At 55.7% G+C, this 26,779-nt stretch overlaps 1 protein-coding gene across 3 annotated transcripts in view; it reads right to left on the reverse strand.

The window, feature by feature from the left end:
- Positions 1 to 26,779, reverse strand: part of DLGAP3 (DLG associated protein 3) — a 116,182-nt gene that overhangs the window by 34,106 nt on the left and 55,297 nt on the right. For 2 of the 3 annotated variants that reach the window (XM_090057769.1, XM_090057767.1), the window contains exon 2: positions 8,118 to 8,210. The exons of the other annotated variant lie outside the window; for it this stretch is intronic. The gene's annotated coding sequence lies outside the window, so the exon portion shown is untranslated. The remainder of the gene's footprint in view (positions 1 to 8,117; positions 8,211 to 26,779) is intronic. 3 annotated transcript variants of the gene reach the window in all.

Genomic DNA, 26,779 nt, shown 5'->3' on the forward strand with positions numbered 1-26,779 from the left:
CCAGGGAAACACAGTGAGTGCAAGGGATCTGGCTTGACCCCCGCCCACCCCCAGCCCTGCCCACCACAGCACGCACACCCCCCAAGCCGGCCTGGCAGCGCCATGCATCACGGCCACTGCTCAGCACAGCAGCCTTGGCAGGATTTACAGAGCACATGAGCTCTGCTGCATGGCAGTGATGCCTCAATTACTGCAAGCTGTGTGCAAGCCCAGCCAGCATCAGCGCCCAGCCTGGGCGTCACATGCACGGCACCAGGGCAGCCTGGGGACCAGCCTCACTGGGGCTGGCTGAACAGTGGCAGGAGAGGCCCAGGTGCCAGCAAGCCACGAGTGAGGCCACTGCGTGGATCACAGCCCACAGGTCAGAGCTGGAACCCCAGTTTCAGTGAAAAGAGTGGCCACGGGCCCCCCAGAGACCAGGATCCAGGCTCCTCTCATGCCCAGTGGGCACTCAGGGGCAAAAGCAGCATCGCTGCAGAGGCTAAGGCTGGAACTAGAGTCGCGGTGCTGCACTTTCCTGGGGAGATAAGGGTCATTTCAAGGACTAGTGCTCAGAGAGGAGCCGGCAGGACCGATAGGAGAGCGATGCTGCTAATGGAAAGCTGCTGGGGACAGCATGCGGGTGCTGATAACGGGGATCATCACCTCCCTCCCTGCCAGCGGCTGCTGCTTCTCATGGTAATACCACCTTCCACAAAGCCTCTCCAGCCAGGCGTGTCAGCGCCAGCCCCGGCTCACAGCAGCCCCTGCCAGGCATGGCCCTCTCAGGAGCCTGCAGCAGGTGGGGACGGAGCTGGCTGTATCTGGACAGCTCAAGGGCAGAGAAATCCAGCAACAAGTGGAAACAGCAAGGGACTGGTCCAACCAGGAGCCAAGGGGGACGACAGGCAAGTGAACTGGGAACACAGAGACAACTGCTGACCTCCTCCAGAAAGCAGGTTGCGGTCCAGCAAGCGCGCCAAGGAGACCTCTACAACATCCTCCCAGCCTCGCGGACCACTAGCTGCTCAGAGGACTTGGTCCCATCACTTCCTAAAAGGGCCTAAATTTGGACCAAGTCCCCACAATCTGAGCTGCTTCTTTGGTGTGCAGCTGTGGCTGGAGATCCTATCGCGTCCCCAGCTCAGGGTAGAAACTGCCCCCTCATCTTGCAGAGCCAGACAATGGTCCATGATTTGGGAGGCCCTGGGTTGCCATCCCAGCTCTGATCCCCTGGCAGGAGGCTCCCCATGAATCCAGCCCCCGGTTCCTTTCATTCCTCCTTGCGAGGGTGGGGTGGGATTTAAGGCTCATTTCTGGACGCCTCATCGCTAGTAGGCCAGAGATGCGAGGGGAGGACATGAATCTGCTCCCCAAGCTTGGGTGAAGCTCAAGAGGGGCCTGTTTTGCTTGCCTAGCATCGAGAGGCAGGCCAAGATCATGACCAAGTGCTTCAACAAGGAGCTGCTCTGGACTTCCAGGAGCACGGGCTGCGGCGTGCCATCACCCAGTGCTGTTCTCGCTTCCCCTGCACATGGGGGCTCCTCTCAGCCACCAGCCCTCCTTGCCCACTGGCTGAGTCACCGCCCCGAGCGCTCCAGAGAGCCCCGTGCTTTCTTGACTCACAGATCAAATGGGGCCCCATGGCACATGGCCCAGCTGAGAGGCAGAGACTGCTTCAACTTCCCTGCACCCAACAACCTGGATGCGTGGGTCCGCCCAGGGGCATCTTTATCTCCTCCTCCAACTCATCATTTAATCCAGGTCCCTGCACTCAAACACTTCCAGAGAGCTAGGGAGAGGGGCGGCCTCCAAGCAGAGATCCAGACCCCCATGCACAGACAAGCCCCAATGACCTCCCATGCTGCAGACCTCTCGTCCCCGACGAGTTACTCCAGGGGAAACAGTGCTGGCTCTGAACCCCTCCGCCCCCCACTCCCCCACATCACGGATCGATGGCACAGAGACCCATCTACTTCAATAGCAGGCATTCCCCAAAGACGGGCAGCTTATCACCGCTCTTCCACTGACTTCAGGCAAGCACCCCTCTGCCTCCACTACCTCAGCTCTCCTTGCAGGAGAGGGTGCCAGGCCCCATTCCCCACAGACTCCCGTGCACCAGGGTATTTCTGAGGCACCCTCAGACACATCTACCCTCTGTCATGTACTTGATCCTCCTCCTGTATGGGTGCGCTGCTGTGTACTTCCCTCAAAGAAGGAGCTGAGAAACATGCCTGGCCTTGGAGCAGCCAGTAGGGAGGCATTTGATGGGCTGAGTTCCCATTGGGAGTTCAAGCCACAAGGCCAAGCCCAGCACAGATGAGATTTCCCCTCATTCTGGAAAGGCTTCCCCATGCCAGACTTGGGCCCATCCAGCTTCAGGCAATATTTCAGATAGACCTTGGTCCTAAGGGGCCAGTTCAACCCCCCAGCCAGGGAGATGGAGTTCATTAGTGACTCTGGGTGAGGAACCTGCTGCAGATACTTGGGAAGTCAGCAGCTAGAGGCAGAGCGGAGATGGAAACACAGATCAGACGCATGGAAAACCTGGTCACACGCCCCAGACTCCAACGCTTCCAAAAGGAGAGCGAGGAACAACCCCACAATGGGCAGAGAAAGGGTGATCCGATACCTCCATCACCAGCCCCACCAAATTCCCACCCTCGACCCCAAAGAGAAAAAGGATTCCTAAGTCTCCAGCCAGCAGATGGACCACGCTGGTGCCCACGTTGCACTGGAAAAGTGGCACCCACACCCATCTCCCAGACAGCACATGGAGCTGCAAATTCAATATCTCTGCAAAGGTAAAGGGGCTGTGGACAGGGCACTGGGCTGAGGCAAGAACAGCCCATCTGAATATAGAAAGGGAATGGGAGGAAAAGGAGATCTGAACGAGGAAGAGCGGGAAGCAAAAGCTTACAGGTGAGGAAGACATCGGGCCAGAGGGTGGCTCAGCATAAGGGACTGATGTGTTGACTTGGATGGGAAGGGGAGAATCGCCATGGGGGCGTCTCGTATTCAAGACAAGAAAGAGCGCAGATGTTGGGCGAGGCTAGGATGGAGGGAGGCGAGAGCAGAAGGCTGCCACAGCTCGGGAAGGAGCCAAAGGGGGAACAAGACAGCAAGACGGAGATGAGAACAGCTCCTCAGAAAATCAGATCTGAGCCAGAGCCGGGAAGCGGGCTTTGCCAGGGTGGGATCTTGGCGTTAGAGCTGTTGATACGAGCCGAATTTGTTACAGTAAACTGCAAAATAAAAAAGGGAAAAAATCAGCACGCCTTAATATTGTGCCATTTAACACCAGGGTAATTACCACCAGTGGGAACCTACCGCCCACACAATTATGTGCTAGGATAAACTGGAGGCACGTAATTACCATTACAAATAACTCACTTCTTGCCTTTATTACATCTGACGCCAGGAGAAACTCCCATCAGCAATTCCCCCACTGCAAAGTTAGTTGCTTGCTTTTGCTTCCGCTGCATTTTCTCCCCGGCAGAGCGGGTCAGGCGGCATGAGAGAGGACTCATCATCAGCGAGCGCTGGGTTTCGAGGCTAGCAGATAAATGGCCCCTCCGCCGAGAACCAAATGCACTAATTTGCTGTGGGGATGACAAACCACATGGTGCCTGGCAAGGGAGGCTTTTCTCTCCGGCAAGTCCCAGGTGAGCCACCGCTGCACACAGAACGGGGCTTCTCCTGGGGGCAGACTGGGGAGGCAACCAGGCACTAGAGCAGCCACTTAGGGTAGGGACTGGTTTCATGTGGATCGCAGGCTCCCCGTCTCTCCTTCTGGCTTCTGAATGGAGATGGGTTCATTTAATTGTGCTTCATTTCCAGCCAGTCCATCTGAGAGCACAAGGAAGTGGGCATGTGGAGGCTTCCTCGGCCTACATGAGCAAGGACTAAATACCCCAGGCCTGGAGGCCTCTTCTAGTCCTTTGGTCAAACATGGTGGACAAACCCATGCAAAGGCAGTGTTTGGGTCCATCTAGAAGCAGCCAAAAAGTCGGGGTGGATCAGATTTCCAGCTCCCACTTGCTCCCTAGGGCACCGGGAACTTGGCACAGGCCTGTTCCCCATTCCACGTGTAAGGGGGCAAAGGAATTAGGATCTAGGCTGGAGCTAAATGAACACCTGACCTTTCTGATCTACCCAGCCCAGCAGTGCCGATGTGCTGCAGCTCTGCAGGCGGAAGGGACCTGGCCTGGCCAGTGCTGTACCAGTACCAGCTCCCCCTCCAGGAAGAAGCACAGAGGAGCACTGGTGTGCAACTCCGAGCGTGTGTGACATGCTGCCGCGTACACGTCACATCTCCCCAGCAGCTGCTGCTCCCCTGGATGGGCACAGACTCCTACTCCCACCTGCTAAGGAGGCTGTTCCTTTAACTCATCTGGTAGAGGCACCTGCCACAGTATTGGCAGTCCCCAGGTTGGATCCATGTTGCTTACTGTTAAAGGTTATCACACGGGAAGAAAAGTCAGTGAGAGAAAGGAGAGGCTCCGGAAGACTAGGCCATGCAACACATCCTATTTCTCCAGGCTGCAGGGAGTTAAAATGGCCTGGGGGATGCCAAGGGGAACTCCCAGGGAAAGAAACTCAGGCAGATTTCTCCCTGATCTCTGGCCACCCTTCAAGCAAGGAGAGGCAGTAACTGCCCCCTGGGGTTCTGCAGAGCACACCCAGGCCACCACATCTGAGGTCCCTTCCAGCCCCTAACATCTGTGGATCTGTGAGTCTCATTCTCTTTGTTTCCACAGATGTGAGAAAGAGAAGAGGGTGAGGGAGAGGATGGGATTCACCCAAGAACACGCTGAGTCAATGGCTGAGCTGGGGGAAGACCCCAGGAGTCCTGACTCCCAGTCTTCTGCTCTGACTAGACCCCAGTCCTTCCATTTGGGTAGACAAATCATTGCAGCATCTGGCTGGTGGGAGAGGGTGCAGTGTCCTGCTTCGCTCGACCCAGGTCCAGCTTGGAGAGGAGAGTGCCCTGTTCCCGGAGTGCCCATGGGAGCACTCTGCCAAATGCAACCAGACTCCAGCCCTGTCTGCAACAAGGCACCTCCCTGGGCATACAAGCAGAAGGCAGGCAAGCAGAGCCATGTACCCATTCAGTCAAGGGGTGGCCAGTGGTGGCACTGAGGGCAAGCAGGGAGCACTTGGGCCTTTGGTGAAGCTGCTCTGCCTTGCACCAGGGACCAGGGCAGCCTCTGCAAGGCACAGCTCCAAGAAGCTGCCTCCACTCCTCTCTCCTGGCCCTCAATCCCTGGACCGTGGCTGCGTCGGTGGCAGCCGACACCTGCACAGCAACCACTCAAGCACAGAGGGAAATGACCGTGCACAGGAAGAGGGCAATAAAGCATGTGCATGAGGCAGGGCAGAATGGCAGCACTGGCTGATTTATCACCGCGCTTCTTAACACCAGCTCAAACTTGCTCTCGGGCAGTTGGAGGGCATCAGACAGGGATCTCAGCAGTGTCAGGAGACACAACTTTCCCCAAATGCCTTTGCGGGGACTTGGCCCCAACCTGCCTGGTCTTCCAGCCCGCTCAGCTCTTGGCCACTCCATGATTGATGCCAGCTGGTGCCTGCCAGGGCAGGTGGGTATCAGTCGGGTGCAAAGAGGCTGGGACTTGCAGGCCCTCAGAGGACCTACAGGCTTGCTGTAGCTGAATCTCCACCTGCAACCACAGTACGTGTCTTTCAGGAGAGTGCTGCCCAGACTCCTGGGCTCTATTTCCAGTTCTACCATTGTCTGGCTGACCTAGAAACTCAGAGGTGAGCCCAAGCTGACCATAAGTCATCCCCACACCCAAGAAGCTGGTGCCTTGTCCTCAGACAGCCCCAGCCCAGAGACACAAAGAACATGATTGAACGGTCTTGTTATCTGGGGACAGTTTCCACGTGGGCTCCAGGGCACCCCGACATGCCCAGCCCCCCCAGCACCCCTTGCTGTCCTTTGCAACTCCAGGCTTCCTTCCCTGGAAGAAGGGAAATAAGGCAGAGAGAGACACCAGACTCTGTACCCAACTCTTCCCCCACCTCAGGAGCACTCCTGGACAAGTCACCTTCCTGATTCATGCCTCAGTTTCCCCATCCGTCATGCAGTGAAAAGTGAAGGAGACACGGGTGAGGGAGTCTCTGCTCCCCGCCTGCTGAGGGGTCCCCAACCAGTCTCTGCACAATATTCTCCTCCGCCTCCTCCCACCGTCTCCAGAAACCCTCTCTGCTTCTCTCCTGGCCTCTGCAGCTCCATCCCCACTTTGCCCCATGTCCCACATCTCCTCCTCTCTTGCACCAGCCTTGCAGCAAGTAGCACAGCAGCAGCCCATCAGCAGGACTCCTTGAGGCGAGAAGCACCATGTCAGACTCCATTGGGAGGGGTGGGGGAAGAACTGATCCATCTCAGTCAGGGCCAAAGGGTCCCAGCCTGAAAGACAAGCAAGCAATGGGCCCAGGTAATGGCAGGGAGACAGGGACAGTGGGTTGCCCAACCACCGAGTCTAGTGCCCATTAGGATAATTGCAGGGGAAGAAGGGGAAAGCTGAAAGAGATGCAGGACAGTGGGAAGGCAGGCTGGGCTCTGCAGGGCAGGGGCACCTAGACACAGGCCATGGACACGGGAAGAGCAAGGGAGGGCAGGCTGTGTGGGTGCAAGGAGTGACACTGGCAGCTCCTGTTCCCTAAGGGGCAGAGAAATGGCAGGAGGGCACCCAACCAAGGCATAAAAACCCAGGGCCCTGAGACACAGCTCATGCTTACCCCCAGCCAATGCTCTCCCCACCATCCAGGGCTCACCAGCCAGGGCTCCCTTAACAGTAAGGGCCAAGCTCGTGGCAGACAAGACAAGGGCGGTACCGCCGCCTTTTCCTCCATTGGCCACAAAGCACATCACACCCCAGACTGCAGGGAACCTACAGCCTCACCTCAAAGTAAAGGAGTAAACCTGAGTCTCTCTTGGGACTAGGCTACACCTCTGAGCCTCCGTGCAACTCCCTGCCCTCTGAACATAACCAGTGCTGCAAAAAAAACTGAGAGGAGCCTGAGAGGAGCATTAAGAACCAGTTGACAACAGATGTTCTGAGTCCACCAGCAAGTCCAAGCAGCGTCGGCAAGAGCAGCAGCATTGACCCGGCGTCCTGGAGATGCGCCAGGTCGAGGGCTGGCCCGAGCCCAAGAATTCCCTTCATTGAGCTGTCACCACGTCCCAGCCTCCCAGCAGTACGAGGCCAGCACTATCACGACAGAGACAGAAGCCAAGATCTCTGCAGTTGGGGTGTTCATCTAGGACAGGCAAAACCCAGATCCAAGGGCATGCCCTGCCCCATTTGGGCCAGGGACTAAAACTAAACCAAACCAAAAGGAGGGTGCCTGGCTGCTGTTTCAATGGGAGACCCATTACCATGAGCAGCAGCTCCACCCTGGATCCAAGACATCCTCTCCATGGAGGTGGAGTCAAAACAGATCTACTGTATTTGCAAAGACATCTTAGTTCCAGCAGCAAAAGCTTTGTTGGTAGGTCTACGAACAGCTCCGCTACTCAGCATCCTCTGCCTAATTGGTGCCCCCCTACCGTTCCCCCGGACTAGGCAGCACACTCCTCCTTTTTCCATGTCAAACCCACTACAGTCTGCTTCACTGTAACAAGGAAGCAAGGGAAGGCAGCAGAAATGCACAGTTAAAGGGCTGCTAAGCTCCAGCCCGGAGACAGCCACATTTTGGCAGCAGGAGGGACAGGACTCCAAGCAGCGAATGACAGCAAAGTGCCTAGATGCTCCTGCATACAGAGAAGAGGAATGTCGAGAGCATCCTTCCCAAAACTGGTCACACTTATGTTCACCTCTGCCCACCCCTCAGTAAAGCCTCCTTGCTGGCAGTCTCCATGCACACACAAGCATCCTCCAGGCTGTCTAATCTCTCCCAGGCTTGGCCTCTCTATCCAGGAGCGTTTTTGACACTATATCACCCAGATCTCTACAAAGATATGGTGAGATGTACTTCTGTGCTGTCACCCAGCTGGACAATTTCCAAGGCACTCAGTGACCCAGTCTGCTCCAGACCTTGCCAGTGGGACTGGCCTCCTGAATGGAGCCTAAAGGAAGCATTGCAAAGAACAAACACATGTCCATCTCACTCACCGCCCAGCTCCTACTGCGATCCAAGCCTCATGGTCCCAGGGGACTGTTCTCTTCTAGGGAGAGTCCTCCCTCGGGCAACACAGCACCATGGGTCTGGAAGGAAGAATGGCAGAGTGTGTGAAAAGCAGAAGATGGCGGTGGGTGATGTGCTTTGTTGGGAAAATGATTTTCATCGACTCCAAAGCAACCCCAAGCCTTCCAAAGTTTCTCTAGAAAGATTTATCCCATGCAGCAAAAGACAGGTGCGCATGCACACGCACACCAGGGGATGGGGCTTCTCCCCAGAAGCCTTACAGCCCTGGGAAGTGAGACAGACCTGCTGGCTTTGTTTGGAGCCAAGGCAGGCATCCTTCCAGGGAGGACAGGAACAACTGCCCAGGGATAAGACACATTGCATTTGCTGGGGGACCTGAGCCTTCAGAGGTCGAAAGGTGATGCTGAAGCTTTGAGGGGGGAGCTCACAAAGGGATCCGCTGTCCCAACTTTCTGAATCAGAGCCATAATGAGCCCATTACTTAAATGTCACCCAGCAAGACAGCCCCTCTGATGCCTCCTGGGGTCTTTCAGTATTCAATAGAGGCTCATGAAACACCATTGTTACCTTCCGTGGAGACGTAACATCTTTCACCTGGGCTTTCGGGGCTCTTGCAGACCTGCTGTGGTGAGAGACGTGGGCCCCGAATGCCAGCCTACACTTGGTTAAACCAGACCCACTTTGGGGCCCTGGGACCAGTCAAAAGGCGCAGTGGCGGCTCAACCTTTCAGCTCTGTGGGCCAGATGAGTGGTGCAGGGCCAGTCTGTGGGATAGATGGGATTCTGCAGGACAGGATTGGGCCTGTGGGTGCACAGGTAGGTCCCACACCACCTCTGCCTGGCTCCCAGGCTCTAGGATCAGGCCCTGCACCACCTCCATGCAGCCCGATGTGCCCAGATCAGGCCCCGCATGCCTGATCTACTGCACTGAGCCATGGCCTGTGGGGCTACCCACAGACCTGTGGGGAAACAGGACTCTGGGGGCCAGATATAGCCCATGAGCTGGGGACCAAACACCCCTGTGTTGGTGCAAAGAACATGGGAGCCATTGCTTAAACCAGCACAGCTCTACCAATTTCCACGGTGCTACACCAGATTCTGCTATTTGAGAGCCCGACCCATGGGTTTTGTTTGACCTGCGAAGATTTCGGAGAGAATGCTATTTGGAGCTACGGCTTTCCCTCCCAGCCAGCCCTTCCCCGATATATAAGCAAGTTTACATTTATTGGAAAGGAAACATTTCTGCCCATTGTTCCTTCCATAAAGGCAGTAATTCTGTAGCTATTCAATAGGAAATGACTTTTAAAAAAAAAATAGAGGGTGCGGGGGGGACATTCTCAGCTGATATAAATCAGCAAAGCGACACAGCTCAGAGCGCAGGCTGGGGAACCTGGGTATGCTCGCATTGGTGTATTGAATGCGTCTCTGGTCATTTTACATACAGCTCACACTACTTGTAGGGGTAGGTGGTGTTTAGCTTCTTATTGAATACATGTCCAAGAGGATCCTACAGAAGCAGCCCAGCAGGCTCCCTCCAGCAGGGGAGTTACTGCTGACTTCAGGATAATTACAGCAGTTCTGCTCTTTCAAATGAAAAAGACGCTGCTGTTAGCAGAAGGCTGCAGCCATAGCATCACGCCAGTGGGAGAAGCAATGCTGTTACAGTCAGAGCGACTCAAAAACCCCATCAATGTCACTGCTGGGTTTTATACGGACTTGGCTCAATAAACCGTATTCTGCCAGGCGCTGAACATGCTGACCTTCATCCACCGCATGCCTCAAGCCTGCAAGCAGCCAATGGAGGGCAATGAAACGACGCCCGCTGTTAAAGCCAAGCGTGCACCCAAGTGCCTTGCAGGTGAGATGGGGGGGTGAGAAAAAGCCCCATCTGAATCAATGCTCTACCTAGGTTTCGAGTCAAGGCTCAGTAGAAGCTTCTCTGTTGCCTTTGCTTCGCTTAAGATCAGTCCATAAACTCCCCGTTCCAAATCCACCCTGCTCTTTGCCCATCTTCCCAGTCGTCTCTGTCTACTGTAGTAAGACAAGTAAGGCTTATGACAGACATTTGCCCTAAAGAGCTACCCAGCTATGGCAGAGCAAGCTGGAATCCATTCTGCTTCGCAAATTAGCAGCCAGATTGCCAGAGGAGTTCCCGCCATGGGATCCTTATTGCTCCCGACGAGAGCAGAATGCACACACAGATTGAATTTCCAACACTGCCTTACAACCACGGCCACAGCAGTCAGAAAAATGGCCTTTCCACTTACAAACTGAGTGAATTTGATCTACATTCATTGGAAGAAAATATGGAATCCCGCCAGGTCCTTTTTACCGCACTTTCCATCTATTTCCCTTTTTTTTAAGCCGGTTGCAAAAGAAGAGTTATAGAAAGCAAACATTTTATTTTAATCCTAATTACACTCTTATTTTATTAGGCTGCATTAGTAAAATTTACTCAATCCCACAAGAAACGGGCTTCACAAGGATCCACCTAATTTAGTACGTAATTTTGTATCAAGTAATTATTTTTTTTCATAAGTTGAATTAGCTAAAAGCAGGTCCCAAATATTTCATTAGCTGTTTCAGGCAGGAAAGAGATAGTGTAATTAGTCAGAACTTTGTCATTCCTCTAAGTAATTACTTCACTCAGAGCATGTGAAGAATGCACCGTTGTACGAGTGCGGAGACGGGCGGGAGAAGATGGTACGATGGAGGGCTCGGGTGAGGCCCACCGGATGCAACGTTGGGAGCCCCAGGGTGTCAGTGGGCTTTGGAACAGGCCTTCCAGGGACTGCCCAAAGAGGATAGATGGGGGGAGCTTCATGGAGGTCCATGTTGCCACCCCAGTCCACACCAGTTAAAAAAAAAAAAAAAAAAAAAAAAAAAAAAAAACCAACCCTGTCCATATTCCAGGTCCAGAAGACATTGCCTTTACGTATTGCCCCTCGATAGGTTTGCATTACATGCCACCTGTCCTGGCAGAGAACAGAGGCAGGACCCTAGGCTCCACGCCCAGCCACTGATGGCCACAACCTCTCAGTTCACCTCATGGCCTCTCTCATCTTTCCTTTCCTCCTCAGTTTGGAAGAGAGCCCATGCCCAAGGACTCCTCACACACAGACGTGGAACAACGGGCTCCTCATGCCAAGTTAGAAAGCCTGGACAGAAAGATGCCCATAAAGCACTAACACGTAGACCACCGATCACTCAGCCCACTTTCCAGCCAAGCCAGTACCATGTTGTTGCACCCTGGCTGATCGCCAGGGATCCTGGTTTTCTCCGATTTAAAATAAATAAATAAATAAATAAATCACCAATTTTCTGTTAAAAAGGAACCCCAAATCCACATTTTTCCATGAGATAAATGAAACACCACCAATATAGATAGATATAGATATAGATATAGAGATATAGATCTATAGTGATGTTTCATTTTAATTATGGAAAAATGTGGATTTGGGTTTGGTTTTTTTTTTTAACCAAAACTTGAGGATTTTTTTAAAAATCAGAGAAAACCAGGATCCATGCTGATCACCAGCCCCAAGACACATTTTGAAATTACTGCACATTGACCAGTCTGCATCTATCCTTCTGTTGCAGGTGACTTGCTTCTGCCTGACTGCAGAGACCTCCAAGGATGCTGGCATGGAGGAGGAAGGACTGCCCTAGAGGCAAAATCTCGGGGCAGGAAGAGAGGCTGAGTTTACAAAATGCAAAGCACAGGTCACTGCTGCCACGGCATGCCTGGCAAACCAACAGGCCCAAGAAGTGTGGGCCCTTCCTAGAGACAGAGCAAACACCTTACATGCATTACAGTGTTATAGCAGCCAAGCATCTCACAATCTAAGGCACTCACACCCCCCTCTACAATACAGCAGTGCTAGTAGCTGCCGGGTATAGATCAGAGCTGTCCAACTGGTGGGCTATTGGCCACAAGCACCCCTGAGAGGTTAACCAGCACCCCAGGCTCTTCCGCACTCCTCCAGCTTCCACTGCCTGCCCCCACCCCTGGGGGCAGGGCAGGGTGGCATGGCCTGGTAGGCTGAAGGAACGCAGGGCCAGGGAGCACCGTGTTGCATGGTGCAATGGCGGCACAGACCCCATGCAGTGTGGCACAGCGGGGGGGCCCATACGGCATGGCATGCAGCCAGCATGTGCCCCAGTGGCATGTGCCCCAGCCACTCAGAACTCAAACAGCTCTGTTACAGATAATGCAAAGCGTTGCAATACTAAGCAATGATCCCAGGGTCACAATAAAAGTCTGTGGCACAACAGGGGTCCAAATCTAGGTTCCAGGTGGCTGTCCACGGGTTCATCCTCCCTCCCTCCTTATCAAAGGGGGCAGGTGGTGCCGGAGGACCCCAGCTGGGAATGATGCGTTGGAGAGCACTGTACAACCGCAGTATGAGCCTCTAACCTTTGCTCTCCCATGAACTCAAGCCTGCAAAGCAGTCCTGTACACATGCGGAGGTATTCACCAGACACCCACACTGCACAAACGCCCACGGGCACGTGCACAAACTCCCCACGTAGCTCTACCAGGCTCCAACCCTGCTCACAAGGAGATTCTCCCAGCAGCCCACTCCCGACTAGAACGACCCTGGCTGGCTCACTTCACCTCTCTTACCCTCCCTAGGCCTCAGCTGGTCTGAAGGAGCCTGCAGGATGACAAATGCCTCATCTTCCCGGGCCCCCCTGCTTGCAGAGCGCTGCCCGTGGCGCCACGCGACGGCCCGTCAGCGGGCCCACGATGCAGTACAGGGGCTGGCTGGAGACTTGGCAATCCTCTGCCTCGCGTCTAACAGCTGAACATTTTCTAGCTCATTGGAGAAGATTAGTGGTACGCTTACTGCGCAAGGAAACGCTCCTTGGCCTTGTTTATCCTCAGACGAATGGAGCCTGTTAAAGGTTGCGGGGAAGCTTTCCCAAGAAGACCCTGGGAGCACAAGGGGCCATGCAGGATACACACCAGCCTCCGCACTCGTCTGCATTAACCTCATCTGCCGGAAGGGCTGGCCAAGCCACAGGGCCCTCGCCCGGCCACTTCCATGGTAGCAAAGGTTTGCCATGACGTCCTTAAGAGAAAAGACAGCCAGCAAAAATGGAAGTAGTTGTGGGAAAAACCTCTGACTTCTTCACTGGCCAGACCTCTTCCCCCCTGTCCAGGGGGAGTTTGTGGGCTTCCTACCACTTAGAGAGGGCAAGGGCTGGTTGCCCCACCACCTTTCCAGCCAAGGCATTGCCGCCACCACCCTCACCCACATCTCCCCACTCCAGCAGGCTGCATGAGAAGCATCACTTCAGTTGTACAGAGTGGGAAACTGAGGCACTGGGCAAGGCAGTGACTTGCCCTCGTGGCCCAGCAGGGCAGCAGCAGAACTAGTAGTCCCAGTGGCCACCCCTTCTCCTAACCGCCGGATCCCCGTGCCATACAGTGCCATCGAGGGGAGTGTGACTTCAGTGCACAACAGGCCAGGCCTGTGCTTGCAAGTCCCCTGCCAAGTGCCTGCAGAGAGCTCCAGGCAAAAGGAAAGAGCCCAGATCCTCGGCTCAGGCCCAAAGGCAGCAGCTGGAGGAAAGGTGCTTGCTGCACTGGCCCGGCTGACCTGCCTGGGGTATGTTTGCAGAGGGCCAGAGGCTGAAGAGCCAGCTGGTGGCTCCCATGGCTGCACCTTCAGTGGGCAGAGCAGGAGAGAGGATCATTCTCACCCTGCACCAGTCCTTGCTGGGCTTTCAGCTGCCTGTATGGGTCAATGCAAGCTGCCGCTGGCCTCTGTCCAAGCTGCTGTCAGCACACTGGGCTGCCAGTGCCAGGCAGTAGCTTGACCCCTACTCGGGAAAGCGGGAAACTGAGGCACGGGAAAGGACCAGTCTTGTAGTGAACCACCAGGACAGCCCAAAGCAGCTGCCAGGATTGCTCAGCCCCCAATGCTGGGCTCAGGGCTGCAAGTTGCTGCATGTCACAGCCTGAAGCAGGGCCATGCCATGATAGACGCTGGGGAACGCAGGCCGTTGTCCCTGCCGCTGGCATGGCGGGCAGCAAAGATCCAGCCCTGACCTCCATCGCAGGATACAGCCGCCTGCAAACGTGCTTAGCTATGCTCCAGCCTGGTTTTAAACACCCACCCTGTTATCCCATGGCTTACTATGCTGACCTACATAGCAGCTCCATCTTGTTTGCCGTTCTTCCGCCCCTTCTCCCTGACAGATGTTGCGCTGCTGCTGCTATTACTGGATTGCACAGCATGTCACACAGCGGCCCGGAGCCAAGCCAGAGCCGGGGGCTCAGACAGAAACGTCGCTTACTGAACAAGCCCTGCTGAAGAGGAGGTGAGCTGATACCCCACTGCTTTACAGCTGCCAAGAAGCCGTCTCAGGACACGACTGGCACAGGCCCGCCGACTAGACCTTGCGTGGCTCACGGCACATTGATTCCAATTACCCTCCTGTGCACGGCTTAAACCCTGCACAGCCTCTCTGCACTCAAAGCCCATTGCCATTACTTCCATACAGCAGTGCACTAAGCCACACAGCATCCCCAAAAGGCAGGCCAGAAGTGACCCCCCTCTTTAATAATCAGGGAAAATGAAGCATGGGGAAGCAAAGTGACTTGACTAAGGTTACCCCATACATCAATGGCAGAGTCAGAAACAGACCCCGCCCCTGCCCCGCAGTTCTTCAGTCCAATACAAGCTCCTCCCTGCCTCTGGCGTCCTCATTTCAAGGACACAAGAAAGAGGGGGGGTGGAGAGGGAGAAATAAAACATGCCTGGTTTCTAGTTCTAGGCCACAACTCAGAGCTGAGCAAAGCCCAGCCTCTCTCACCATGTCTTCCCAGGGATTAGGAAGCCCCCTCTCTCAGGGAGCTGAAGACAGTGAAAGAAAGAGCAAAAGATTTGCAGGGATCCAAAGGGGATTGCGATGCTGAAGCCTCACACTGCAGGCTTAGGCCAATTAAGAGCCAGGCCTTAGCACGGCACCTCATGTGAAAGATTGGGGCAAGGGCATTACCTTCATCTCTGGGGCAATTGGCTGTCAACCCCCACCCAAGGCAAGACCCTACCCTATATAAATCCACATATGACCAGCTCTGGGACTTGCCGTTGAAGTCAGTGCCTGATCTCCTACGGATCTGCCCAGGGAAGCCCATCTTAGGCATCTCTTTGCTGTTTAAAGCTGACCTGGAGCAGACAAGAGCCTGAAGATAAGAGAAACTGGGGCAGTGAATGAGTGGGATAAAACGATTGCAGCAAATGCAGCAAGTAGGAACTGGAAATCAAACCCAATTACCGTTCACCAAACAAGAACTAGAGGGCTGCAGACAGGCCCAGCACAGGGGAGACATCATGGGGCAGGCACCCACCAGCGGCAGCTATAAATAAGGGATGAGGCGAGACATGAAAGAGTCATGAAGGACAAGTATCAGGTGAAGAATTGCAAATGTGGGCTGAACGGGTAATATGTGCAGAGCGACACGGGAGAGGCTGGGGGCAGGGAGTGAGGCAGAGAGCCTGAAAGCTGGACAGTCTGCAATCACGGCAGCGGCCAGAACAGAGAAGGACTGCAGAAGGCCAAGCCTGCAGGGGGTGGGAAAGAGTCATTTGTTCTCCCACCGCGCCAGGTGCTGCACATACACATGGTAAGAGAGACAGCTGCTGCCCTGAGGAGCTCGCAGTGTGGAGAAGAAAGCACGAGAAGGGCAAGAAAGATGAAATGGCCTGCCCAGTAACAGGATTCAGCTCCTAGAGGAGACCCTGCACATCCAATTGCTTTCATGGATTTCTGGGGTCGCAAGGGACTTGGTAGATCGCCGGGTCCGACCCCCCTGCTCCAGGCAGGAAAGAGCGCTGGGATAAAGTAACCCCAGCCAGATGCCCGTCTAATCTCTTCCTGAACACTGCTAGGGCAGAGGAAAGCACCACCTCCTTTGAAAGCCCATTCCATATTTTGGCAACTCTCATCATAAAGAATTTCTTCCTTATGTCCAATCTAAATCTATTCTCCTTCAGTTTGTAGCCATTATTTCTGGTAACCCCGAGGGTAGCATCTCCTATTCCCTGCTGACCACCCCCACCCCACCCCCGATGCGTTTGTAGGCAGCCACAAGATCACCTCTCACCCTTCTCTTATGGAGGCTGAAGAGATTCAGGTCCTTCAGTCCGTCTTCATAGGGTCTTACCTGCAGGCCCTCAACCATATGCGTAGCCCTCCTCTGAACCCTCTCAAGTTTATCCACATCCCTCTTGAAGTGCGGCACCCAAAACTGGATGCGGTACTCCAGCACAGCCTCACCAATGCCGCATAGAGGGGAATGCTTTGGGGTGCACCCAACCTAGCAAAGCACTTGGCACAAGCTGCATCAAGCTCAGCACCTTGGACCGTGAAACTGGGCTGAGGGCAAAGGCCAGTGCTATTTTTTGTCTACCTGTGAGGCTCAGCCCTTCTCCTTCACCCTCCCCAACACCCTTGCAAACAGGCTTTGTGGCCTTGGGGTCATGCCCACTGATGAGTGCCCCACTTCCCACCCCCCCCCCCCCCCCAACATCCCTACCATGGCAAGCAGCTCTTGCAAGTGCCCCAGACCCAGCTCCTAATCAGCCAGGGATATGAACTCCCTGCTTCCCGGGGGCCAGGAGCACAGCACAAGAGAGACTCTCCAGCACTAATTAAGAGAACTCTCTCCCCTAATTACCCAGCTGCAAGTCCCTCTTCTGCTGGATCAGCAGGAAGATGGTCTGCCCTTCCCCACCCCCAGCCCTGCCAAGCCCTCCCCTCCCTTCTCAGAAACCAAGGCTCTTGCCAGGGCCTGGACCCCTCCTGGAGAGGCTGAGCTGATTGAAATTCGCAGTGCTCCTCTGAGGATCACCCTAAAGGTGCCTTGATGGAAGATAGCGCAGCTAATTAGCTGCAGCAGGACCCTGTTTCCACTAACACCCCAGCCCAGCTATTTATCACTCCTCCTTCCCCTGCCTCCCCTCTCCCCCAGAGGTGACTTTAAAACAACACACTTATCACAGCCCGGCACTGCGGCTCCACCAGGCAAATGTGCCCTGAAGCGGTATTAAGCCAATGTCACCTGCCAGTGACTGGCATGCAGAGGTGAACAGCTCTGTTCCTGTTTTAGCCTGTCCTGGATCCCCTCTTTCAGCTCCGGCGGTGGGGCTAGAGCTCAGAAGGCTCTGGGTTCAAGTCCTGTCCTTAACTCATGCCAAAGAGAATGACAGATGCATCAACCCCCAGTATGGCTCTTACCTCCCAAATGCTTCCTTGCGCGTGCCACAGCTGCAGGGGCCCTCCCTGGTGTACTCGCAGGCCTCTGCGCTTGGAGCACTGGAGAGACGCTGGATGGCGGGCTCTCCTCCAGGGAGGGCTGTGGTGCTGCAGTATCAGAAGCAGAACTCACCATCAGCTGCCCCTGTTTCAGTCCAGCCTGAGGTCTTTCCAGGCAAGGGCTCTGGGTCCTGGACAGCAACGTGGTGGGGGCATGCAGAGAGGCACTTGCCGTGAAACTTGTTAGTAAAAAAACTCAGGTTGAATCCCCAGAAAATGCAGGGCAGGTGGAACTAAGTTTGCAAACAGGACACCTTGAAGGGGAGGGAGCTGGTGGGCATCACTCCAGTGCAAGCCCCCACGCTGACAGAAAACCAGGACACTGCAAGAGCAACAGCTGCTCTGGACGTTGCAATCCATTGCCTTGAAGACCCTCCTCTGAATTTGTTTGGGTCCCTATACCAGGGTTGTAAGGGTGACTCCAGCTCCCTCAGCCCATTCCTCCTCTGTGGACTCAGGCAAGCACCACAACGGTGTTCTCTCTTTGCCACTCAAAGAGGAAGGTCCCTTGAGCTCAGCCTTCAAAACTGGGCCTTTTAAGCACGGAAATGGCCGAAGAAGCCATAGGTCCAGTTCAACTAAAGCCCATTTTTGTGGTCTCCCCCACCCCATTTTTGTTTCAAATCCGCAACAAAACCTCCTCGAAGGGGAGTCCGGCTCCAGCAGCCTGAACATTTCAGGGGCCCTTTGAGATCCATCTGAAAATTCAGCCCACCCAGCTCATAGCAAGGGGCAAATTGGGTTTCTCAACAGCACTGAACTGGGACCTGGTTTAGGCATGTCCCTTCCCAAGATACCTTGGTGCTCAACTAGATGCTCCGCACATTCCCAGCCTACAAAACCCACTGGGATCATCTGCTTCCCAGGAGGCCATGAACAGCCTCGTAGGGAAGAAATAACATTTCCACTCCCAGCCCAGGGGGTGAACAGGAGATCTGAAATATGCCTGGTCCCCCACATAGTATGGGGAACTGGCAGCCATTTGGGAATGCCCTCAGCACCAAAGTTACCCTCAGTGATCAGCATCCCTCCCCTCTGGTTCAGCCCTGGAAAACCCTGCGCAAAGGCACGACTCCACAGTGCATCCCAGCTGCATCAGCCCTTCCCAGCTGGCTCCAAGCTCTCCCAGGGGATAGCTTGGCACACCTTGCCCCAAACATCGGATGCACCTGCAACTGGGAAGTCATTAAGAGTGAAGCGGGAAGAAGCTACCAGCAACAGGTGCCACAGGGGCCATAAAAACACACACCACTGAGGATTACAATAAATGGGGCCAGTGGCATGATGCAGGGAGCGTGGCACAGAACAGCTACAACACAAAGCCTCTGTGGAGAGTCAGCAGAGGGGGTGTAGCACCAGGTGCTGATTTGGAGGACGATGGCTAGTGGTGTCTGGTTTTACATGCTACCCTGATGCTGCCCACTTTTTCCTCCCCGCATGTGTGCATGCACGTGCGCGCACACACGCCCTGTAACAGCTGGACAGTGTGTGCAGAAGCAGGCACTAATTCAGCAGTCTCTAGAGCTGAGCTTCCAACCAGAGGCAGCTTCACAGAGTCTCATTTCTCAGATACACCCACCATTCACAGCTCCCAGTCAGTGACCGGGGGTCAGTCCTGCTGGGGAAGTCGGGCCCCTTTGGGATGTTTCAGCTCAGGTCGCCCACCCAGCCGACACCAGCAGCCACTTTGGAAAGCCCGGGAGGTTTCCAGAGGCCAAGCAGGGCCCCCACCCCTGGATCACAGCAGGAGCCAGGTCTGAACTGTCCTTCATACAGCTCTACTGTGTGAGCCAACAGCTCATCCCTGACCCCCGCTCGGCCCAAGGAGCCTGCCCTCCAAGGCTGCTCATGCTCCATTATCCTGCCTGTTCTCAGGGCAAGAGAAAATGGCAGCTTTGGTTAGGAAGTCCAGGAGTGAGGCCCTATCCGTCTGGTTTAACCCCATGTATTGCGCAAGCCACAGAGCTCCACCCAGTTACCCCTCTACTGAGTCCAATAGCCCTGGTATAAGTGACCACACCAGGTGCAGGGATTGAGAGACAGAGCCCAGGGCCCAGCAGGCATGGGTTCAGGACAAGACCAAGCCCCTGTTCTTCCATAGACTTGCCCTATTTTTACTGCTGCAAGACAGCAGCTCTGAATTATTCACATCCTCATCACGCCAGCAATTCCAGGCACCGTGCTCCAGCTCTGTTGCATGAGAATCGCTCTTTCTGCTCTTCCACGATTAAGCAGAGAGCTTTCACCCGAAAGAAGCTGGCATGGTGGCTGGATTGGACTCAGCTTAATTTGGCTCTGGATACTTGTGCCAGCAGGCAGGGGAGGGGGAGGGAGTTGGAGCCCCACACCCAGATGTGAGCAGCCGAGGAAGGGGAGGCCAAGCTGTGGCTCTGAGGATGAGGAGCGTGTGGAGGGCGGTTTTACGACGCTTGGCGCACCTGGCTCATCCTTCACGAGGGGACTCCGAGGACAGGTTGTTTGACAGGAGGTATAGTTTATTAGGCACATGATTAGTTTTGGCATGGACTCCCTCTCTCTGACAGATCCCTCTCCAGGGCTGGGAGAGAGGTGCTGCCTGTGCTGATGCAGCGGTTGGTGGGATGAAAAATCCTGCAATGCAGCACTGCTTCTTAATGAGCCATTTGTCTTCCAGGCTCCTGGACTCATTAACATTCCAGGAGAGGGCTGGGAGTTGCCCCAAGTCCCCATCGGAGCAGTTACTCCTCGAGCAGAGAGAGGAAACACGGACGTGGCACATGCCCCAGCTGCCAGGAATCCCTGCAAGTTCAGAGAGCACCAGGCTGGTGCCTTCACCTTGCAGAACACCTCTCCATCCCTCAGTGCCCTCTGCCCGCCACTGCCTTTCAGTGGCATGGGTGCAAAGCGGCAACATCAGAGGCAGGGCAGCAGCACATGCAGTCCCAGGGCTCTGGCAGTTCCTCTCTCCGAGGAGCTGCTCCTTGGTCGCTCCGTTGCAAGCTATGAGCTGCTATGAGCACACCCATGAGATGCTCAGAGACCTGCTGGGCCCCCTGCAGCCTGCTATGATCTATGAGTGTGGAGGAGATCAGAGCACAGTCCTTATACAGTGCTCTGGGCCCCCTCGGGAAACCCTGCAGCATTGCATTGCCTACCAGGAGGTAAAGCCCAGAGTGTCAGCTTCCAGAAAAGCACTTGAGCTGGCGCTCCAGCCTTAAAAGATAAAGCAAGCAGAAGAGACAGGCAAAAGTCTCCAAGGGAGAGGACTTTCAGTTAAAGCCCAGCAATGCAAGGCCGGATGCCTGGGTTCTATTCCCAGTTCAGTGACTAATTCAGTTCATGACGGTTTACGCTGCAATCAGGGGGCTGATTGCAGCACGTAGTGCACTCAAGCCTGCTTTCATGAAGCTGGGGGACACCAACAGCAGCCAAGATGACAGCATGGACCTGCGGCCCCCAAGCGGTCTAGAGGGGGCTTGTAGCAGCCAGATCAAAGTCTGCAAGGCCACATTGCCCTGGAACGCTAGCAAGGACATGCCCCATCCTGTTGCAAACACCCTCCCAGCTGCATTGCAGACTCACTCCACGGCCCACTGATACCCAGGGCCCCACCACCTCCCCAACAAGAACACACAATATACTTAAGGCATCCAAACTCCCTCAGTCCCTTCTGATGCCCTCCAGATGCACAGGACCCACTGCTTGAAGATCTCAAAGCTCCCCACAGGGGCAGTAACAGAAGCCGGCATCATCCGCTGCTGCAGACCGTGAATCCAGGAGACAGAAGACAGCAACTCTCGGGAAGTATGCGAATGCGCCCCGACGCCAAGCCGTAGCACTGGCAGCCCAGGGCCAGCAGCCTGCACCTGGAGGATGACAGCAGCCCATCCAAGCAGCTGACAGTGTCACTCAGCAGCGATCACAGGAGCTTGAGGGCTGCCAGGCTCTGACTGAGGAATTCAGCTGGGGAAAGTGGAAGAAGAAAGAGTCCGTGCAGGCTTCCTCCGTGCTCAGAGACACAGGGCCAGGTCTAGAGCAGTCCAGCTGCATCCAAGCGCCGGGGGAGAACCCAAATTGCACCCTGATGCACAGCAGCAAGGTGCTGAAACAGCAAGTGGGGGGTCCCTGCTTTTCTAGGCAACACAGTGAGAAAAATATGGCAGGAGAGACCACAAGAAACAGGGGGTGGGGAACGAACGAGAGCTGAAGTTGTGAGGCAGACTCGGGAGGCGGCAGAGCCGAGATCAGCACCCCTCGGAGAAAGATGCAGTGTGACAGGTTTGATCGTGCAGCCGACGCTGTTCAGAGGCGCGCGGCGGCGGGGGAGAGCACGAGGGGATGGGGGAGGGAGGGATGCATGGGGCTGGCGAGCAGCAAGGCACCACCAAAGAGAAAGGGGAGCTGTTCTCTGGCGCGGGGTGGGAGAGATGGAGTCGAGGCTGCAGTGCATCATAAGTCCCATGCAGCTCAGGTCAGGTGGCTAGCAGGGGCACTGTAGTGCAGTAGACACTGCATGGGGCGTCACAACCGGATGAGTAGGGGGGCAGGGTCTGCTGTCATCCTCACAAGATGGGGAAGTGGATGTGGATTGAGATTCCTGGGCCCCGAAGGAGACAGACCCAACAGGCTTCAGGATTCGGCCTCACTCCAGCAGGAAGAGCTGGGCAATCATCCTCAAGGGAGAGTTTCACACTTCCTACCTATGCCACGTGAAGGCCTTGCCATGCCGCAGCCCAGTCCATGTGCCCCAGGGGCATGAAGCACTAAGCTCAAGACAGGCTGGCACAAGGGGTAGCACTGAGCCCCTGCAGCCCCACTGCTCAGCATTGCCATCCAGCCCAGAAACACTTTGTCCGTGATGAGCAATCGGATGGACAGGGCCCCCAGCCCGGTGTCCTGGGGAAGAGGGAGTCTCTTGGCAGCCCCGATGCTGAGTGATAGCAGGGAGCCAGGGCACGCAGCAGGGAGGGCTGTGGTGACACGCCGCGTCCCCTTCCCACCCACACGCAGCTCGGTGAGCCGAGCCGCAGAGCCGCCCCAAGGAGAGTCCTCGCAGCTGGGGAGGAGAGCAGCCGCTCGTGGCCTAGTCGCAGCGAAGTCAGACAGGCAGGAGACGGGGGAAGCCAGCCCGGAGGCGGCCTCGCCCAGCAGGCTCTGCATAGCCACTGTCCTCTGAGCTGGGGGAGCAGTCAGGCATCCCCGACCCCTGCAAAAGAGCAGTGACACGCTTCCCCGTGCTCGGCGGTCGCATGCACGAGTGCCCCGGCAGCCTGCTCTGCCCGTTCCCTCCGCTGGCCGACGGGGAGAGCCAGGCACGGTGTTGAATCCTCCCCGCCACAATGGGAGTCAGGCCCCAGTACGGGCCACGTGGCAGGAGGAAAGCCAAGCCATCTAGAGACAAAGCAGGGAGGGAGAGGGCCAGGGGCCCACAGCCAAAGACAGCCGCGCTCAGAAACAGGTCGGCTTTTTGCTCTTAACTGCCCCCCGTGACTGCTGCTTAGGGCAGGAGTGGCCACCAGACAGTGCCACGGCCATCGTATGAGAAGGAAGATGGCCACGACAGGGAGAAAAGCAGCCACAGACCCCTCCAGTCACCTAATGCACCCAAAAGAGACCCCTCTGCCCACCTATTCCTCCTGACTTTTCTACCCCTCCAAAGCAACTTGCCTCTACTTCCCCTACACCAGGTGCTGCCACCTTCGCGCTCTGCCAAGCGGGGAAGATTAAGTCCCCCTGGAACGGACCAGGAGGTGGGATCTGGTCCAGAGGAGGCCCGGGGTTGATCCAGAGGAGGAATCCAGGCTGAGACCACTGAAGGAATCAGACATTTCTCATTTTAACTAGACTCTGCCAGGCTTTTGCCTGGCCCCAGCGTCAGCAAGGAGAGTCTCTGAATAGCACCGTTCTTCAAAGGGGAGCCTCGGCAGCCTTTTGAGAGGAAAAGGACAGAGTTGGAAGTTCACAAGTCGGCAAAAGAAGTTGGCTCAGAAATAAAGAGCCGGCAGACAAAGGGCCGGGGAGCAGCGAAGCGAGAACGCTTTGTCGGGCGGCGAAACAGAGAGGCGGAGGCACGCGCGCGCTGCTCGCTGCCAGCCTAACAGGCGACTGGGAGGTGGCTCGGCGCAGATGAAGAGATCAGCATGGGCTTTGAAGTGCCCCAGCTCCAACGCAGGCACCAGGCACCGTCGAATTCAATCAGGAAGGGGGAGGGGGACTGCAGGAAACAAGAAGCCAGGGAAAGAGGAGAGAAGCTGGGCAGGAACAAGGGGTGGTAGATGTGCCCTCAGATGCTGTGTTACCACCTGCTCAGACCCACCTTCGCTCCTACGGTGTATTCCAGTGGCGCTTGGGAGCCCCCATCACAGCCCCGGCCCCCAGACACAGAAGCAGAAGGGGACCCTTGCTACAGACAACCAGGGGTCTAATGAACCCATCGCAGATGGGCACGCGCGCCAGAAGCCAGCTGTAGACCTGAATATACCATCACCCATCACTGAATATACCATCACACATCGGTGAGCGGGAGCACTGGACTGCTTTACTGGTCCGAGTTTAGGTGGGACGGAGCCTGAAGCGCCCCTGAGAAGAGCTAGGGGCATTAGCCGTTGGGGTGCCAGGCCCCAGGGACGATCGGACTGAACGGCCTTTCCTGAACGACACCCGGCGGACAAGGAGGACTCTGTTCTCCAGAGCCGCTGGGAAAGCTAGAGGAACATCAACAGACGGGCAGGCCCATTACGGAGCAGGATAGAGAGGACCACAGGGGACGGCAACACTATTTCCAGGAGCGCTCGGTCCAAGCCACAGATGCTCCCTGAAAAACCTGGCACTCAGGATTTTGGAGACACAAGGACGCTTGCTGCCCTACTCACTTGAATGGCGGGGCTCTCTTTTCTCACCGCAAAGCGAGAAGCTGAGCCGTGAAACGTAACAGAGACTTTCCAACGGCATCCAGGGCCCGAGGAGCTTGCAGCGCATTCCCACAGCTGCGGCTCTCCTCCACCAGCCAGCAGCTGAAAGTAAAGGCCAAGCAGTACTCGGCCTTTTACACCCCAGAGCTGTAGTCATCGGACCCCTTTACCCTCAAACTCACAGTCACCCCAGCAAAGAGGAGATATTGTCGCTTTACCATAACAGGGGGGTGAGTTAGGTCACTTTATATGGTCAGTGGGAAGTGTTTGTCATGATAAAACCTTTCCTGAGCTCTTAGACATAGGTTTTTACCTGGCAAGGGTCCCTAGCACAGGCAGAAGGACATGTAAAAGGGCTGGGGCCTGGGCAGAGAAGGTGCCCCGTAGTCAGGGACCATCCCGCAGGCACCCCCTGAGCATGGGGTTATTAACGGCACCGAGCCACCTGGCTCTCTGCACCCGGTATGGAGCCTCTCTTACTAAGAAACCCCCCTCCCCATGCCCCATGTGCACATACCCTGCTGGCCCCACAGCGCAGCCAGGATCAGCCAGAGGCCCCATCGTCCCACAAGGGCAGAAAGCTCCTTTCGGGGCTTCGTGTCGGCCTGGCCTCGGCTTCGCTTCTCATCCAGAAGGCAGCAGCATCTGCCGGATGCGTTGCAGCCAAGTAAAACCCCCTCTCCCCCGCCCCCAAAGCACCAGTGCTGCCATGGCAATTCAGCCCCTAGTTCCTCCTTGGAGGTTACCATGGCTGGTACTGTCTGTGCACGATCCCAGCCTGCGGGGCGGTGGCTGCAGCTGTGCCCTTGCTGCCGGCAGACTGTCGCGATGCTGCCCCACTCTTAGTTAATCCACCGAACTGGCTCCCAATGCCCCACGTGTGTCACGGGCACACGGCTGTCTCTGGGGAACCCCAGGCGCCTGCTGGGATATGAGCCGGGCTCTGGCGCTGTCGCTGCCGAGCCAGTGATTGACAACGGGGTTTCAGAGATCTCAAGGATTCTGCACCGGCAGGTGATGAAATGGCAGCTATCAGCAGCACAAGTGTGCTCAGGGGGTCAAGAGGAGTGACTGATTGGAGCACGAGCCTGCGGGATCCACGCAGCGAGTGCTCTGATACACAGACACCACGCGCACACCTGGTACTCTCCTCCTGCCCGCTGCCCCAGCCTCCCCGGCTCCGAAATCTCTCTCCGCCCCAGCACTGAGGCCCCCGACAGAGTCAAACTCTGTATTACCCCACCCGTCAGGGGAAGCAGATATTATCTTAAATGCCTGGTGGCATGGGGAAGCAGGGCTGATTTCACTAAAGTGCTCCAGAAGCTGCTGTGTTAGGTCAGAGCAGCCCCCGTAGGTGAGCACACATGCCTCGGGCTGATTTAGGTTACGCTCACCCCAGACAAACCACCCTGAAGCTGAGACAGAAGCATTTACCAGGGCAGGGGGGTTGTTCTGGAGAAATAAAGGCAGCCCCTGGGCTGATGCAGTCAACCCCCACCTTCTATCAGTGTAGCTTCACCCTGCTCAAAATCAATCTGAACACAAAAGCCTGGTTTAAACTGAAGTCAAAGCCCTCACCCGATCTGTAGCACCTGCCTAGCTTAATCGCTCTGACAAACCTGCTCCTAGTAGGCCCCTTACGTTTCTGGGACCTTAGTGGGATCATTCTCAGAAAGACAAAGGCTAATCTAGCAACCGCTCACAGAAGTTGGGGAGAAGCAGCAGCATTATTCGACCCATTTTACAGATGGGAAAGCAAAGGCAAGAAGTGATGCCCTTTTTCAAGACAAGGTCCTAGACCAACGCAGATCAGCCTGCATGCTAGGCCCTGGCATGACTTGCCGGACCACAGCACCTTTCATTTCTGCTTGCAAATGCAGTTACCACCCAACATAACCTCCAGAATCACACGCAGCGCTGGGCAGAACCTCCTGCCCTGTAGCACAATGCCAGGGCTTTTGGGAATCAGCCTCCCACAGTCAGGCCGGGGAAGGGCTTTCACAGGAAAAATGTGGCTGGAAAGGCACAACAGGGGTGCAAGAGGGGCCAAGGGTGGAGAACAGGGTCTTCTACTTGTACGACGATCCACATTGAGTGAGTGAACACGCATGGCACAGGCTCTGCCGCTGCTGCTGGGTGGGGAAGGCTGATCTCACCCAGGCAGGACACAGCCTCCAGCCCCAAACCAGCCTGATTAAAACTTCCCCTGATCATCTGCTGGACTGGGAGCAACTGGGGAGAAGGCAGCAAGGCTTAGGACTATACCGTGCACCCAGCATCTGTCACAGCACAGCGGCTATTTGCTTGCTCTGATCCCAACCTAGCGTTATGGCTTGGAGCACCACTGCAGTCAATGGGTTTGCTCCACAGTTGATGTAAATCAGCACGGCTCCTACTCCAGCTGCAGA

This window comes from Crocodylus siamensis, chromosome 7 (genome assembly GCF_052110815.1).
Source record: "Crocodylus siamensis isolate JL-2025a chromosome 7, ASM5211081v1, whole genome shotgun sequence".
Taxonomy (NCBI): domain Eukaryota; kingdom Metazoa; phylum Chordata; order Crocodylia; family Crocodylidae; genus Crocodylus; species Crocodylus siamensis.